Source organism: Mauremys mutica, chromosome 7, assembly GCF_020497125.1.
Source record: "Mauremys mutica isolate MM-2020 ecotype Southern chromosome 7, ASM2049712v1, whole genome shotgun sequence".
NCBI lineage: Eukaryota > Metazoa > Chordata > Testudines > Geoemydidae > Mauremys > Mauremys mutica.
The window spans coordinates 56,598,243-56,614,317 of NC_059078.1; the positions used below are offsets into that span (position 1 = coordinate 56,598,243).

General features: G+C 49.2%; 1 protein-coding gene across 6 annotated transcripts in view; it reads right to left on the bottom strand.

Moving 5' to 3' along the window:
- NDST2 (N-deacetylase and N-sulfotransferase 2) overlaps nt 1-16,075 on the bottom strand; it is a 271,555-nt gene that overhangs the window by 127,836 nt on the left and 127,644 nt on the right. The window lies entirely within an intron of this gene.

Below are 16,075 nucleotides of genomic sequence, written 5' to 3' on the forward strand. Positions count from 1 at the left end.
TGCTTTCTGAATCATTACTGATCATGGTTTGCCATCAGCAACACTTGCAGTTAAACTATGTTCAGATGCACTCACTGCTGACACAGGCTAGCAACAGGTAATGTTAGTAGCATAGACAAAGTGCAAGAAGTAAAAGTAGCTAGTGTCTCATGTAGAGAGAGTATTGCAGCTGCACTGTACACTTGAAAGTTGCAGCACTGGGAGTTACAGCGCTGGTCATGCAGCTGTGCAGGAACAGCGCTGGTGTGTGGCCACACTCACAGCTACCAGCGCTGGTGTGTGGCCACATTTGCAGTATTTGCAGCGCTGTTGGGAGTGCTGCATTATGGGCAGCTATCCCAGCATTCAAGTGGCAGCAACGTGCTTTTCAAAAGAGGGGGGTGGAGGGTGGTGCGCTGTGACAGGGAGCAGGGAAGATAGAGAGAGTGGATTTTTGGAGCCAACACTGTGTGTTAGCTTCCTGGATTGAAAAATCACAAAATGTTCACGAACCCTTAGTCTTAATTGCAAACAGCCTGCATCCAACGCTGTTTCTCTGTCAAGCAAACATTCACTCCCTGCCTCTCATTTGATCGTTCACAGCCAGGTACAGATAGCTCCTGTTTGCTGTGATCAGTGTTTGTTTTTTTAGATAAGCAGTTCAATGGAGCTCCGATCGGAGTTCACAACAAAACAAAGAGAGGCTGCATAACAAAACAAAGAGAGTAATTTAGTTAAAAGCATTCTGGGATATCTCCTTATTCCCTGGAGGCCAATAAAAGCGCTGGTGTGTGTCCACACTTGATGAGCAGCAATCGCTACACCCCAACCTGACCAGGTGTACAGCCAGCGCTGCAGCCAGGGAGTTGCAGCGCTGGATGTGCCTTGCAGGTGTAGACGGTTACTAATTGCAGCGCTGGAAAGCCTCTACCAGCGCTGCAACTTGCAAGTGTAGCCAAGCCCGTAGCCAAGCCCAGAGACTCAAACAAGTTTCTAAGGAACTACCATTTCCGCTCATCTTCCCTGTTTATGTCACTTGCAGTGGCTATAATGCATTTATGATTCCCCAGCCCATTAAAGCACAGTGTACACTATAGTGTCTTCCTAACAGTCCTTATAGTTCTTCAACAAAGTTAAATCCAACATTCTCACCCAACACCCATCCCAAAAGTACTTTATGTACAAGAATATTCAGAGATGATTCTCCCAGGGAAAGCAGCAAATCTTCGTACCCAATGAGTGGCTGTTAAAGACTCTTAGGGAATCTAGGGTAAACATTTAAAAAGCACCTAAGTCACCTAAGAGCTTAATGCCCAGTGCAAGTCAATGGAATTTAGGCTTCCAAGTGATTTAGAAGTTTTGAAAATATTACCCCAGCCATGATTTTTTTGAGGATGGCTGAGAATTCAGTGAAAGTCTACACACACAGAAGCAAAGCAGTTCCTGGCACTGGGTTTGTGGCTATCTTCCTGTAGCTCTGTGCTCCTCTGCTTCCCATGTACCACTCTGCAGCCCTTCCTAAGGCTATTTCTACCCTACAGACCTGTACTGCTGCAGCTGTGCCGCTGTAAGATCTCCCGTGTAGCTGCTCTGTGCTGGTGGGAGAGAGCTCTCCTGTTAGCATAATTAAACACTCCCACCGAGTGGCAGTAGCTATGTCAGCAGGAGAGCATCTCCCACCGATATAGCACTGTCCACAACAGCACTTTTGTCGGTGAAACTTATGTTGGTCAGGGGCTTTCACCGACAAAAGTGCTAGTGTAGACAAAGCTTAAGAGAGTACATTTGTTAAATTAAGACACACTCAAGATTTACTCATGAACATAAGAATTGCTGTGCTGGGTCAGACCAAGGGTCCATCTAGCTCAGTATCCTCTCTTCTGACAGTAGCCAATGCCAGGTGCCCCAGAGGGAATAAACAGAACAGGTAACCATCAAGTGATCCATCTCCTGTCTCCCATTCCCAGTTTCTGACAAACAGAGGCTAAGGACACCATCCCTTCCCATCTTGGCTAACAGCCATTGATGGACCTATCCTCCATGAATCTATCTAGTTCTTTTTTGAACCGTATTGCAGTCTTGACCTTCACAACATCCTCTGGCACAGAGTTCCACAGGTTGACTGTGTGTTGTGTGAAGAAATATTTCTTTTTGTTTTAAACCTGCTGCCTATTTATTTCATTTGGTGATGTCTAGTTCTTGTGTTATGAGAAGGAGTAAATAACACTTCCTTATTTAATTTCTCCACACTAGTCCTGATTTTATAGACATCTATCATACCCCCCTTAGTCATCTCTTTTCCATTTTCTTTTCTCTCCTCACACGGAAGCCATTCCATACCCCTAATAATTTTTGTTGCCCTTTTTTTAACCTTTTCCAATTCCAATACATCTTTCTTGAGATGGGGCAACCACATCTGCATGCAGTATTCAAGATATGGGCGTACCAGGGATTAATATAGAGGCAATATGATATTTTCTGTCTTATCTATCCCTTGCTTAATGATTCCCAACATTCTGTTCGCTTTTTTGACTGCCGCTGCACATTGAGTGGATGTTTACAGAGAACTATCCACAATGACTCCAAGATCTCTGTCTTGAGTGGTAACAAGCTAATTTAGACCCCCATCAGTTTATATGTACAGTTAGGATTATGTTTTCCAATGTGCATTACCGTACTGTTCCGAGTATAGGCCGCTCCTGATTATAAGCCGCACCCTTAAAGTTTGGTGCTATTTTAAAAAAATTAAATTTTTAACTTTTTTTAACTTAAAGAAAATATACACATGCAATTTGTAAAGGCCTATTTTTCTCACTAAAATCTTAGGCTGTGTGCAAACTCACCAAAAAATTCATATTTTCAAATTATAGTTTAAAAACCTGGATTAGATTGGTGCGATGGGGCTTAATCCCCATCACCTGCGAGATAAGGGACAAACACTCCAGTTAGTCATGCTCTGCATCTGTAGGGTGGCTGATTAATTAACTGCCTCCTGGCCAGAAGAGGCAGAGCAAGGCCTAATAAGTTAACTGAGGGAGCTCAGTTGTGGAGGGAAGACCCATGAGAGAGGAGATAAGGAATTCCCTCCCTGGGAAAGCCCTGGGGTAGGCAGACTAAGGAAGGCCAGAGGGACAGGATTGGTACCCGTGGTGGGCCCTGGAAAAAATGGGGGCAAGATCTAGGGAGAGACTGGGGGAAGGCAGGACTTTTCTACAGAGGGAAATTCACAGCGGGAGTAATGTAGGCTCCTGTGGGAGGGAGCCCTGAGACAGGATTTTTAAGTAGAGAAGAGAACGGTAGCCCAAGAGGGCAGAAGAATTATTAATTTGGACTTTTGTTTGGACTTGTTTCTGCTACCCTGGAATGGGTCTGAATGTAGGTGACTTGGGTGGAGCCACAGAAAACCTGGGACTCTGATTCCCCGCCGCGGCTGAGATTTAAAGGGCTCTGGGCTCCCCGCCGCGGCGGACAGCCCAGAGCCCTCTGATTCCCGGCCGCGGCTGGGATTGAAAGTGCTCTGGGCTCCCCGCCGCGGCGGGCAGCCCAGAGCGCTCTGATTCCCGGCCGCGACTGGGATTGAAAGCGCTCTGAGTCCCAGCCGCGGCTGGGATTTAAAGGGCTCTGGGCTCCCCGCCGCGGCGGGCAGCCTGGAGCCCTCTGATTCCCCGCCGCAGCTGGGATTGAAAGCGCTCTGGGCTTCCCGCCGCGGCGGGCAGCCCAGAGCGCTCTGATTCCCCGCCACGGCTGGGATTTAAAGGGCTCTGGGCTCCCCGCCGCGGCGGGCAGCCCAGAGCGCTCTGATTCCCCGCCGCGGCTGGGACTTAAAGCGCTCTGGGCTCCCCGCCGCGGCGGGCAGCCCAGAGCGCTCTGATTCCCCGCCGCGGCTGGGATTTAAAGGGCTCTGGGCTCCCCGCCGCGGCGGGCAGCCCGGAGCCCTCTGATTCCCCGCCGCGGCTGGGATTTAAAGGGCTCTGGGCTCCCCGCCGCGGCGGGCAGCCCAGAGCGCTCTGATTCCCCGCCGCGGCTGGGATTGAAAGCGCTCTGGGCTCCCCGCCGCGGCGGGCAGCCCAGAGCGCTCTGATTCCCCGCCGCGGCTGGGATTGAAAGCGCTCTGGGCTCCCCGCCGCAGCGGGCAGCCCAGAGCGCTCTGAGTCCCGGCCGCGGCTGGGATTTAAAGGGCTCTGGGCTCCCCGCCGCGGCGGGCAGCCCAGAGCGCTCTGATTCCCCGCCGCGGCTGGGATTGAAAGCGCTCTGGGCTCCCCGCCACGGTGGGCAGCCCGGAGCCCTCTGATTCCCCGCCGCGGCTGGGATTTAAAGGGCTCTGGGCTCGCCGCCACGGCGGGCAGCCCAGAGCGCTCTGATTCCCCGCCGCGGCTGGGATTTAAAGTATTTTTATTGGTTTTTTTTTTTTTTGCAAGATCCCGCTTATAGGCCGCACCCCTAGTTTAAAGACTTAAATTAGGGGGAAAAAGTGCGGCCTATACTCGGGACAATACGGTACTTTGCATTTATCAACACTGAATTTCATCTGCCATTTTGTTGCCCAGTCACCCAGTTTTGATAGATCCTTTTGTAGCTCTTCGCAGTCTGCCTGGGACTTAACTATCTTGAGTAGTTTTGTATCATCTGCAAATGTTGCCGCCTCACTGTTTACCCTTTCATGGATCATTCTGAATATGCTGAATAGGACTGGGCCCAGTACAGACCCCTGGGGGACCTACTATCTACCTCTTGCCATCCTGAAAAATTCCTATCCTTTGTTTTCTATCTTTTAACCAGTTACTGATCCATGAGAGGACCTTGCCTCTTATCCCATGACAGCTTACTTTTCTTAAGAGCCTTTGGTGAGGGACCTTGTCAAAGGCTTTCTGAAAATCTAAGTACACTATATCCACTGGACCTCCCTTATCCACATGCTTGTTGACCCCCTCAAAGATTTCTAGTAGATTAGTGAGGCATGATTTTCCTTTACAAAAACCATGTTGACTCTTCCCTAACAAATGATGTTCATCTATGTGTCTGACAATTTTGTTCTTTACTATAGTTTCAACCAGTTTGCCCGATACTGAAGTGAGGCTTACCGGCCTGTAATTGCCAGGGTCACCTCTGGAGCTCTTTTAAAAAATTGGCTTCACATTAACTATCCCCCAGTCATTTGGTACAGAAGCTGATTTAAATGATAGGTTACAGACTACAGTTAGTAGTCCTGCAATTTCACATTTGAGTTCCTTCAGAACTCTTGGGTGAATACCATCTGGTCCTGCTGACTTATTACTGTTTAGTTTATCAATTTGTTCCAAAAACCCCTCGAATGAAACCTCAATTTGGGACAGTTCCTCAGATTTGTCACCTAAAAAGAATGGCTCAGGTTTGGGAATCTCCCTCACATCCTCAGCCGTGAAGACAGATGCAAAGAATTCATTTAGTTTCTCCGCAATGGCCTTATAATCCTTGAGTGCTCCTTTATCATCTTAATCGTTCAGTGGCCCCACTGGTTGTTTAGCAGGCTTCCTGCTTCTGATGTATTTAAAAAAATGTTTGCTGCTACTTTTTGAGTCTTTGGCAGGCTGTTCTTCACATTCTTTTTTGGCCTTCCTAATTATATTTTTACACTTCATTTGCCAGAGTTTATGCTCCTTTCTATTTTCTAAATCCTCACTAGGATTTAACTTCCACTTTTTAAGCGATGCCTTTTTGTCTCTTACTGCTTCTTTTACTTTGCTGTTAGGCCACAGTGGCACTTTTTTGGGTTCTCTTACTATGTTTTTTAATTTGGGATACACATTTAAATTGAGCCTCTATTATGGTGTATTTTAAAAGTTTCCATGCAGTTTGCAGGGATTTTACTTTTGGTGCTGTACCTTTTAATTTTTGTTTAACTAACCTCCTCATTTTTGTGTAGTTCCCCTTACTGAAATTAAATGCTATAGTGTTGAGCCGCTGCAGTGTTTTCCCTACCACAGGGATATTAAATTTAATTATATTCTGGTCACTATTACCAAGTGGTCAAGCTATATTCACCTCTTGGACCTGACCCTGTGCTCTACTTAGGACTAAATCAAAAATTGCCTCTCCTCTTGTGGGTTCCAGGACTAGCTGCTCCAAGAAGCAGTCATTTAAGGTGTCAAGAAACTTTATCTCTGCATCCTCTCCTGAGGTGACATGTACCCAGTCAATATGGGGATAGCTGAAATCCCCCATGATTATTGAGTTTTTTATTTTAATAGCCTCTCTAATCTCCCTGAGCATTTCACAGTCACTATCACCATCCTGGTCAGGTGCTACTGCTATATTATTATTATTCCAGCATGGAATTACTATTCATAGAGATTCTATGGTACAGTTTGGTTCATTTAAGATTATTACTTCATTTGATTCTACGCTTTCTTTCACATATAGTGCCACTCCCCCACCAGTATGAGACATGTTCTGTCCTTCCTTCCAAAGGTAGTTCCCAGCTGCTGCACTGGGCTCTCACTTTTCTGCTCATCTGCAATAATTCATTTTACATCCTGGCCACTCACAATGGAGTCTCTGAGGAATCAGGGAAGAAAATGGTCACAGCACAAATATCCCAGATCAATTACGGAAATGGATCCACCACATTAAAAGCCTCCTATCTCTGACCCCACCAAAAAGCCCTTTGGGATGCACAACGCATCTCCAGCATGAGGTAGTGATAACAAAGGATGGAAAGATGGGGGGGGGGGGGGAAGAATCCCAAAATGAACCAGTTTAAAGCTCTAAGGAAAGCTGAATATATTTAAAGAAATGGCCACTAGCACAATAACATCATCTTTAGACTCAGCCTAGAACAAAAAGATCCTGGTGCCTGATCTGGGAGCCATGAGGACAAGTCTTAGCCATTACAATCATTCCTAACATGCCAAAGCCTTCTAGAGTGACACTGTCCATAACATTATCCTGCGGGATATTAATGGACATATCTGGAATGTGTCTTAGCACCATCTCTGAAAGCAGCTATGAAGAATGAGTGTCTTCTTTCAAACCACACCAGTTTGGTGAGGAAGAAATGGGGGAGAAGAGCGGTGGTTGAAAAGAGATTTCTCTGGGTCTGTCTACTACTGCATGTTCCTGAGGGACTCCCCAGTTGGTCCAAGGCACAGAGTGCTGCTGCTGGAACAGCAGCGCCCTGTAGCCTCCTGGACATTCAGGGCTGACATTTGCCTTCTTTCTTTCAGACACGCTGCTCAAATTACTAGTTTGCCACAAAACTTTTAACAGCCCCTTCTTCCTATCGGCGCTTGGCATCACAGGCTTAATTTCCTTTCATCCTTTCCCATCATGCTTTCAGAACAGCTTGGCTAAGAGCTCAAAGGGCATGAATAATACAGGAGGACTCCACTACAAGGACCATTAGAGCCTCAGAAAGCCCTCGCTGGATCTCTCACCAGCTCTCACTCGCCATATCTTTGATTTCCTTCAAACGTTATGATGCCAACACTAAATCAAACTCAGAACTCACTCCCATCCAGCCCCTCCTCTTACCCATCCACCTCATCAATAATGCAGCTGATGAATGGCAGGGACATATGAGCCTAAAGGGGGTGGAGGAAGGTCATTGCCGCTGAAGCCTCACCACCCTGCTTACCTACCCTCCAGACTCATCAATAAGAGAACTAGTGGGCAGGGACAACCAAATCAAAAACAGGGGCAGGGATGCTCACAGCCATGGCCCTAAGGTGACCAGGTATCCAGTTTTCGACCAGAACACTCTGTTGAAAAGGGATCCTAGCAGTCACTAACCGGTCAGCACCACTAACTGGGCCATTGACTGTCTGGATGGCGGCACCGTGCAGCGGGGCTGGCAGGCTCCCTGCTAGCCTCTGCGCTACGCAGCTCCTGGGAAGCAGCCAGCATGTCCCCCCTCCGGCTCCTACGTGTAGGGGCAGCCAGGGGGCTCAGCATGCTACCCCTGCCCCAAGCACTGCCCCCGCAGCTCCCATTGGCTGAGAACCGCGGTTAATGGAAGCTGCAGGGACAGCGCCTGCGGATGGGACAGCGCGCAGAGCCGCCTGGCTGTGTCTCCACATAGGAGCCGGAGAGGGAACATGCTGCTGCTTCTGGGAGCTGCTGGAGTAAACGTTGCCTGGAGCCTGCACCCCTGACCCCCTCCCGGGCCCTAACCCACTGCCCCATCCCTGATCCCCCTCCAAACCCCTCAAGGCCCAGCCCAGAGCACCTCCTACACCCCAAATCCCTCATCCCTGGCCCCACCCCAGAGCCTGCACCACCAGCCAGAGCCCTCACCCCCCCTGCACCCAACCCCCTGCCCCAGCCTTCTCCTGCACTCTGAACCCTTCACTTCAGGCCCCACCTGGAGCCCGCACCTCCAGCCAGAGCGCTCATGCCCCTCCGCACCCCAACCCCCTACCCCAGCCCTCTCCTGTACCACAAACTCCTCATCCCCGGCCTCAGCCCAGAGCCCACACCCCCAGCCAGAGCCCTCATGCCCCCCCATACCCCAACCCCAGCCCAGTGAAAGTGAATGAGGGTGAGGGAGAATGAGCGGTGGGTTGGGCCTTAGAGAAGGGACGGGGCATGGAGTAGAGGAAAGGTGTTCGGTTTTGTGATATCAGAAAGTTGGCAACCCTACATGGCCCTACTATTCCCTTTTGCTCACAATTCATAGTGCAGCCCACAGACTGTGGGGATATGTTCGAGTTAGTCTAAGTCCTTCAACTCAGGAGCACTGCCTCTTCTCTGTGCTGTAAAGCACCAAAGATTTGTATGTAGCTCTATGATTACACAACACAAATCACAATGGTAAAGGACACTGCCCACAGTGCTCTCCCCAGGAAATAAGCCAGCCCACAGACTATGGACACTATGGCCACTGTAGCTACACACACCCCCAGGCAAAATATCTCCCTGAGAAACTCATATGTTACAACAACTGGTCAACTAACTACAGGGCCTGAATTCAAATTCACAACACATATCGATATAGCTCTGAGATCAGCAGATCACTGCCCAGGCTAGCATGTTCCTTTTCCTCCACACCCACACCCACACCCACTCTCTGCACTCATACCCACTACGCAAGTGTAAAACATTATCAACACCCTTTTTCAGATGAACAGAATAAGGCTAGTGACTTACCTGGGGTCGTGGGTCAGACATCAGCTTTGGAACATCTTAAACCTATCTTCACAAAGAGGCTTGGGGGGAGGGATAGCTCAGTGGTTTGAGCATTGGCCTGCTAAACCCACGGTTGTGAGCTCAATCCATGAGGGGGCCACTTAGGGATCTGGGGCAAAATCAGTACTTGGTCCTGCTAGTGAAGGCAGGAGGCTGGACTCAATGACCTTTCAAGGTCCCTTCCAGTGCTAGGAGATTGGTATATCTCCAATATAAAAAATAAAATTAAAAAATGTCTCCAAGGTGCAAATGTATATGCCCATGAATTGCACATGCAAAGCACCCAGTACATGCTCATCTAACTTTACATGTGCACAGCCCTGGCTTGCACCCATATTTTTAAAAAGGCTGTCCTGGACCTGTAAAATGTAGGTAAGTAATACCTAAAAGGGAGCTGTGAGGACTAAATTAGGAATGTTACAACCTGGAGGAAGGGAGGGAAGTGCTGCAAAGGGAGAACAAACCTCTCTCCCGTCCACAGAACCCAGAAAGGGAGTGTTGTGAATGAAACTTGGAGTATGTGACTAGAGAAGGCATGGAAAGGATTTTGAGGAAGAGAAGGTTTGATGCAAACATTTTCTGTGGAAAGATAAAATGATTTTAAAAGAAAATGAGAGAAGTGCAATGGAGGTTCAGGCTTGACTGGAGGTGGTAACTTAGTGGTTTAAACATGAGGTTTGAAATATTTAGTGTCCCTAGAGGCATCTGCTCAAATCTAGGCAGGTTTGGTCAGACTCTCTTCCACACAAGGTACATAAACAGAGTTCCATGCAAGGTACCAGATGAATATTTTCAACAAGACTTTAAAAAGTGTAAGTGATATGAGCAGTGTATAAAAGTTATAAAAATGTATCACAGGGTATGAATTTGTTCTGGTGATAATACAACATTTCCCCTTCTAGAATTGCTGTACTTCCCTGGTAAAAAAATACTTTGGAATGAAAGGTGCTATTTAAATGTGAGATATTAATACAATATGCTCTATTTAACATGGAACATGCCATAGCTTGGCGGCTCCTTTATTGAGACATCTTCTAGGAACTAGATTTGGCAAAATGATAGTGGATGGTAATAAGTGCTACTTAATCAAGACAGTATTAACATAAATTGAGCTTGTGTCAAGTAGTTTAATGGTGAATTACTGAGTGTTAAACAGGCATGAAATTTCACACTCTGCTCTTTTAATAAACAAATTGTCAGGCACAGCAGAAGGTATAGTTTCTTGATTAAGTCAAGAGGACCTGGGTTCAGGATGGATCCAGCTAAATAGTGTAAGATTATGAAATTAATAAACCTTATTTGCAATTTTTACAAGCTGTCAGTATTATGTTGCTCTGGAAACTGATACTTCTGAAATATTCTTTTTAAAGAAACCTATGAAGTTAAAGTCGAAATCTTTCTTTAATGCAACAGTAAATGCATCTAAAATATTTTTTATATAATTTAGAAATTGATAATGCTTTAAGAGGTACTCTATCACAAATTATTGCTCAAATATGCTATTTTACCCTTCTCCCCACAGCCCAAAAGCTAAGGTACACAGGTGCGGTACTGTGAGCTGCTATGCATATGTCACAGAAAGTCTGTAAGAGTTATTTATATAAAAGCAGTAAAATGTACTACACTAATACAAATAGTGAAAAGTATGGTATGCTAGTCCACATAGGTGTTTACAAGGTAATTACAACATGAACTTCTTCAGTGAGCACGTAATAAACTTTACTCCACTGATACCTCTTACTGTATTTCTATTTTCCTCAGTGTAATACAGTTTAACCAGAACTATAAAATCCATATTGAACATGAATAAATTCTGTATGCAAAATTAAACAAGTTAGCAATTCTTAAAGACAGCCCATTAAACACCCAAATATGTCTGAACTGTATTAAAATAATGTGAGAATAAATCACATTAAAATGCAGATTAAATAAAGTTCTACATAAAAAGTCAATCATCAAAATATATGATTAATACAACTCTTTATGTATTTATTTGAGAAAACACATATGAGTTACAGTTACTTTTCAGAGAGGTATTTGTCTCCAAGTTGAAGGAAGGGGGATATCCTGTTAAGTGTATACTATAGAAATTAAATTAAATTAAAACACACTTCAGAGAGAAGAAAAATAAAAATCTTGGCCAAAGGTATACTTGAGCATTCTGTCAATTAAGTTAGTGTAACTTTAAAGAATTAATTTAAAGAATTTCCGTAACTGGTGTTCTTCGAGATGTGTTGCTCATGTCTATTCCACAATAGGTGTGCGGGCTCGCCACATGCACTGGTGCCGAAAGTTTTTCCCCTAGCAGTATCCATAGGGGAGCGCCCTAGCAACCCCTGGAGTGGTGCCTCCATGGCACGGTATAAGGGGCGCTGCGCGCTCCCCCCATCCTCAGTTCCTTCTTGCCAGACAACTCCGACAGAGGGGAAGAAGGGCGGGATGTGGAATAGACATGAGCAACACATCTCGAAGAACACCAGTTACAGAAAAGGTAACTGTCTTTTCTTCTGTGAGTGATTGCTCATATGTATTCCACAATAGGTGATTCCAAGCTATACACCTCTACCCCAACATAATGCGACCCGATATAACACAAATCCGGATATAATGCGGTAAAGCACCGCTCCAGGGGTGTGGGGCTGCGCACTCCAACGGATCAAACCAAGTTCGATATACCGTGGTTTCACCTATAACGCAGTAAGATTTTTTGGCTCCCGAGGACAGTGTTATATCGAGGTAGAGATGTATCTGTTGGAGGTGGGAAGGAGTTCACAAACTCTTGGGATGGAGAACAGTCCTGCCGAACCTGGCGTCCTCCCTGCTCTGAGAGACAATCGCATAATGCAAGGTGAACATGTGAACTGAAGACCACGTAGTAGCCCTACAAATGTCCTGAATGGGGACATAGGCCAAAAAGGCAGCTGACGAGGCCTGTGCCCAAGTCGAGTGAGCCTTCACAATTGGTGGCAGAGGGATTCCCACCACGTCATAACAGGTACGGATGCACGAGGTGATCCAGTTGGAGAGACGCTGAGTGGAGATCGGCCAACCTTTCATGTGCTCGGCCGAGGCGATGAACAGTTGCGAGGACTTTCTGAACGGCTTAGTCCGCTCCAGGTAAAAAGCCAGAGCCTGTCTCACATCCAGCGTGTGGAGGTGGCGCTCCTCACTGGACGCATGGGGCTTGGGGCAGAGAACCGGCAGAAAAATATCTTGACCCATGTGATAGGCAGAGACCACCTTCAAGAGGAACGAAGGGTGGTGGTGGAGCTGGATCATATCTTTCTGAAACATCGTGTACGGGGCTTGGAGGTCAGGGCCCTGAGTTCCAAGACCCACCTAGCCGACATGATCGCAACCAGTAAGGCCACCTTCCACGAGAGGTGTGACCAGAAGCACATGGCTAGCGGCTCAAACGGGGGCCCCATGAGATGGGCCAACACCAGGTTTAGGTCCCACTGCGGGACTGGGGGCCTAACATATGGGAAGAGACAATCCAATCACTTAAGGAATCAGCCAGTCATAGCACGGGAGAATACTATATGGCCCTGCACCAGCGGATGGAAGGCTGATTTGGCCGCCAGGTGCACCTTGACTGATGAGGGCGCCAGGCCCTGGGCTCTAAGGTGGAGGAGGTAGTCCAGAATAAGCTGGATCAGGGTGGCCACCGGGGAAATGTCCCGCTCGTCTACCCATCTGGAAAACCAAGACCACTTTGCCAAGTAGGATTGGCATGTGGAGGGCTGCCTGCTTTCTAGGAGGACGCGCTGAACCCCTTCCAAGCACGTCCTTTCCTTCCTACCTAACCACTGAGCAGCCATGCTGTGGAGGTGGAGTGCTGCTAGGTTGGGGTTGAGGAGGCAGCCCTGGTCCTGCAAGAGAGGGTCCAGGCGGGACGGCAACGGCCACAGTGGGGCGACCACCAGGACTGTGAGGGTCCCGTAATAATGCTGCCTGGGCGACGCCAGGGCAATCAGAAGGACCTGGGTCTTGTCCGTCTTTATCTTTTCCAGGACCTTGCCGATCAGCCAGAACGGGGGAAAGGCATAGAGAAACTGGCCTGATCAGGACAGGAGGAAGGCATTGGAGATAGCGCCCGGTCCCAGCACCCCCCCGCCCCGGAGCAGAAACGGGGACAGCGACGGTTCTGCCGAGTCACGAACAGGTCCATCTGGGGAGTTCCCCACACTTGGAAAAGTCTGTGCACCACCTCTGAGTGGAGAGACAACTTCTGCTGAGAGGAGAAGTCCCTATTCAAGCGAGCCGTCTGCGCATTCTGGGCGCCCAGCAGATGGAAAGCCTGTAGGCAGATGTCGTGGGCTATACAAAAGTCCCACAGCCTGAGGGCTTCGCGGCAGAGGATTGGACCCCGCCTTGCCTGTTGATGTAGAACACTGAGGCCGTGTTGTCCATGAGAACCCTGACCACTCAGCCCTCCAGTTGCGAGCAGAAGGCCATTCACGCCAGCCATACCGCCCTGAGCTCCTTGACATTTATGTGAAGGGTCAGATCCTGAGCCAACCACAGACCTTGGGTATGAACGTTCCCCACATGGGCCCCCCATCCCAGGTCCGACGCGTCGGACACCAGTTCCAGCGACAGGGCCCTACCCCTGAACGGGACCCCTTGAAGCATGTTTCTCGGAGAGGACCACCACCGTAGGGAGATGATCACTGGCTCGGGCACCGTGAGAATTTTGTCCATCCTGTCCCTGGCCTGGGAGAACTCCGAGGCCAACCAGAGCTGGAGGGGCCTCATCCTGAGTCTGGCATGAGGGACGACATACATGCACGCCGACATGTGACCCAAGAGCTGGAGGCACACTCTGGCTGTTGTCACCAGAAACCTTGTGATCATGTCGATGAGCCCCTTCATGGTCTCGAATCTGTTCCGTGGGAGAGAGGCTCTGGCCGACGAGGCATCCAGGACCACCCCGATAAACTCTATGCGTTGTACCGGGACTTATGTGGACTTGGTGTTGTTTACCAACAGGCCCAAAGTGGTGCACATGGACAGAAGGAGTGCTACGTGATCCCACACCTGTGACCGGGAGCTGCCCTTGACCAACCAGTCGTCCAGACAGGGGAAGATCTCACCTGAGATAGGCCACCACCACCGACATACATTTTGTGAATACCCTGCGGGCACTGGACAGACCAAACGGGAGGACTGTAAATTGGTAGTGTTCCTGCCCCACTGTGAAACGGAGGAAGTGTCTGTGCCCCTCAAATATATGAATGTGGAAGTAGGCGTCCTGCAGATCGAGGGCGGAGTACCAGTTCCCATGGTCCAGGGAGGGGATGATGGAGGCCAGGGAGACCATGCGGAACTTGAGCTTCACCAGGTACTGGTTCAGGCCTTGCAGGTCCAAGATGAGCCTGAGTCCCCTTTTGGCCTTCGGGATAAGGAAATAGCGTGAGTAGTACCCCCTTCTGCCTTTGAACTCCCCCGGTACCGCTCCCACCCCTCCTAGGCCCAGGAGCCACCCCACCTTCTGCTCGAGCAGAGCCTCGTGTGAGGGGTCCCCCAGGAGGGACGGGGTGGGGCCAGTGGTTGGGCAGGGAGGAAGTAAACTGGAGGGTGTAGCCCCGGGAGATGGTGTTGAGGACCTATCAGTCCGAGGTCAGCCACGACCACTCCGGGAGGAAAGCATACAACTGATTGGAGAAGGGAAGCTTTTTTGAGGGAGGATCCCTGATGAGAACTGGCAGGGTGCCCCTGGGCATCCCATCAAAAATGCCTTTTCCCCGTTTTCTTGCCCTTGGAGGACCCAGGCTGGGGGCAGGCGGAGACCACCTCTGTGGGTGCCTCTTATAGTCCCGCGACTTCTTATAAGTGGTCTCATTTTGAATGGGTGGCCTGAGCAGGAGTCTTCTGTGGCTTGAACTTAGGTTTAGCCGGTGCCAGAACATAGAGACCCAGAGTCTGGAGAGTCGTGCAGCTTTGTATCCATTTGTTCCGCAAACAGAGCTTTGCCGTCTAACGGGAGATCTTGTAGGGTGGTCTGTGCCTCGCTGGACTGCCCGGAAAGCAGGAGTCATGACACCCTTCTCATGGACACTGTGGAGGCCATGGACCACGTGGCCGTGGCCACTGCATCCGAAGCTGCTTGCAGGGTTGCCCTGCCAACCGCTGTGCCCTCCTCCACCAGAGCTTTGAATTCCTGTTGCATTCCTGGAGGGAGTCCTCGAACTTGGAGCCCCGCAGATTGAACTCCTACTGGCCCAGGAGAGACTGGTGGTTCACAAACGGTAACTGGAAGCTCGAGGACGAATACATTTTTCTTCCAAATGAGTCCAGCCTCCTTGAATCTTTATTTTTTGAGGTAAGGGCTGGTTGGCCCTGCCGTTCCCTGTGGTTGACTGACTCGACCACCAGGGAGTTAGAAGCAGAGTGAGTGTATAAGTATTCATGCCCCTTGACGGGCACAAAATACTTGCCTTCCGCTCTCTTAGAGATGGGGGCCAATGAGGCCAGGGTTTGCCACAGGGCATTTGAAATTTTTGCCACCCTTTCATGGAGAGGCAATGCCACCCTGCCCGGTGCTGAGGAGGACAGTACATTAAACAGGAATTCCGAGGGCTCCTCCACCAAATCTGCTTGGAGGTGGAGGCTTGATGCCACCCTTTTAAAAAGTTCTTGGTGGGCCCTAAAGTCCTCCTGCGGGATGGAGGGGCCGTAATTGCCTCATCCGGGGAGGGTGAGGAGGTCGGTGCCGTACTTTGTGTGTCCACCGGCACAGAAGGGTCCACCACCTGGTCAGTCTCTGGGCATGGTGCTGAGGATGTATGTCCCACCGACTCCTTCCTCGGGGGTCTGGAAAGGGAGGCCAATGGTCCTTCTGAGGCTCCAGCCACCAATTGAGCCCCCACCAGGGGCTGCGTTGGGGGCCTCGGTGCCCACTGGTACCATTGGGCCGGCCACAGGGCCCGGT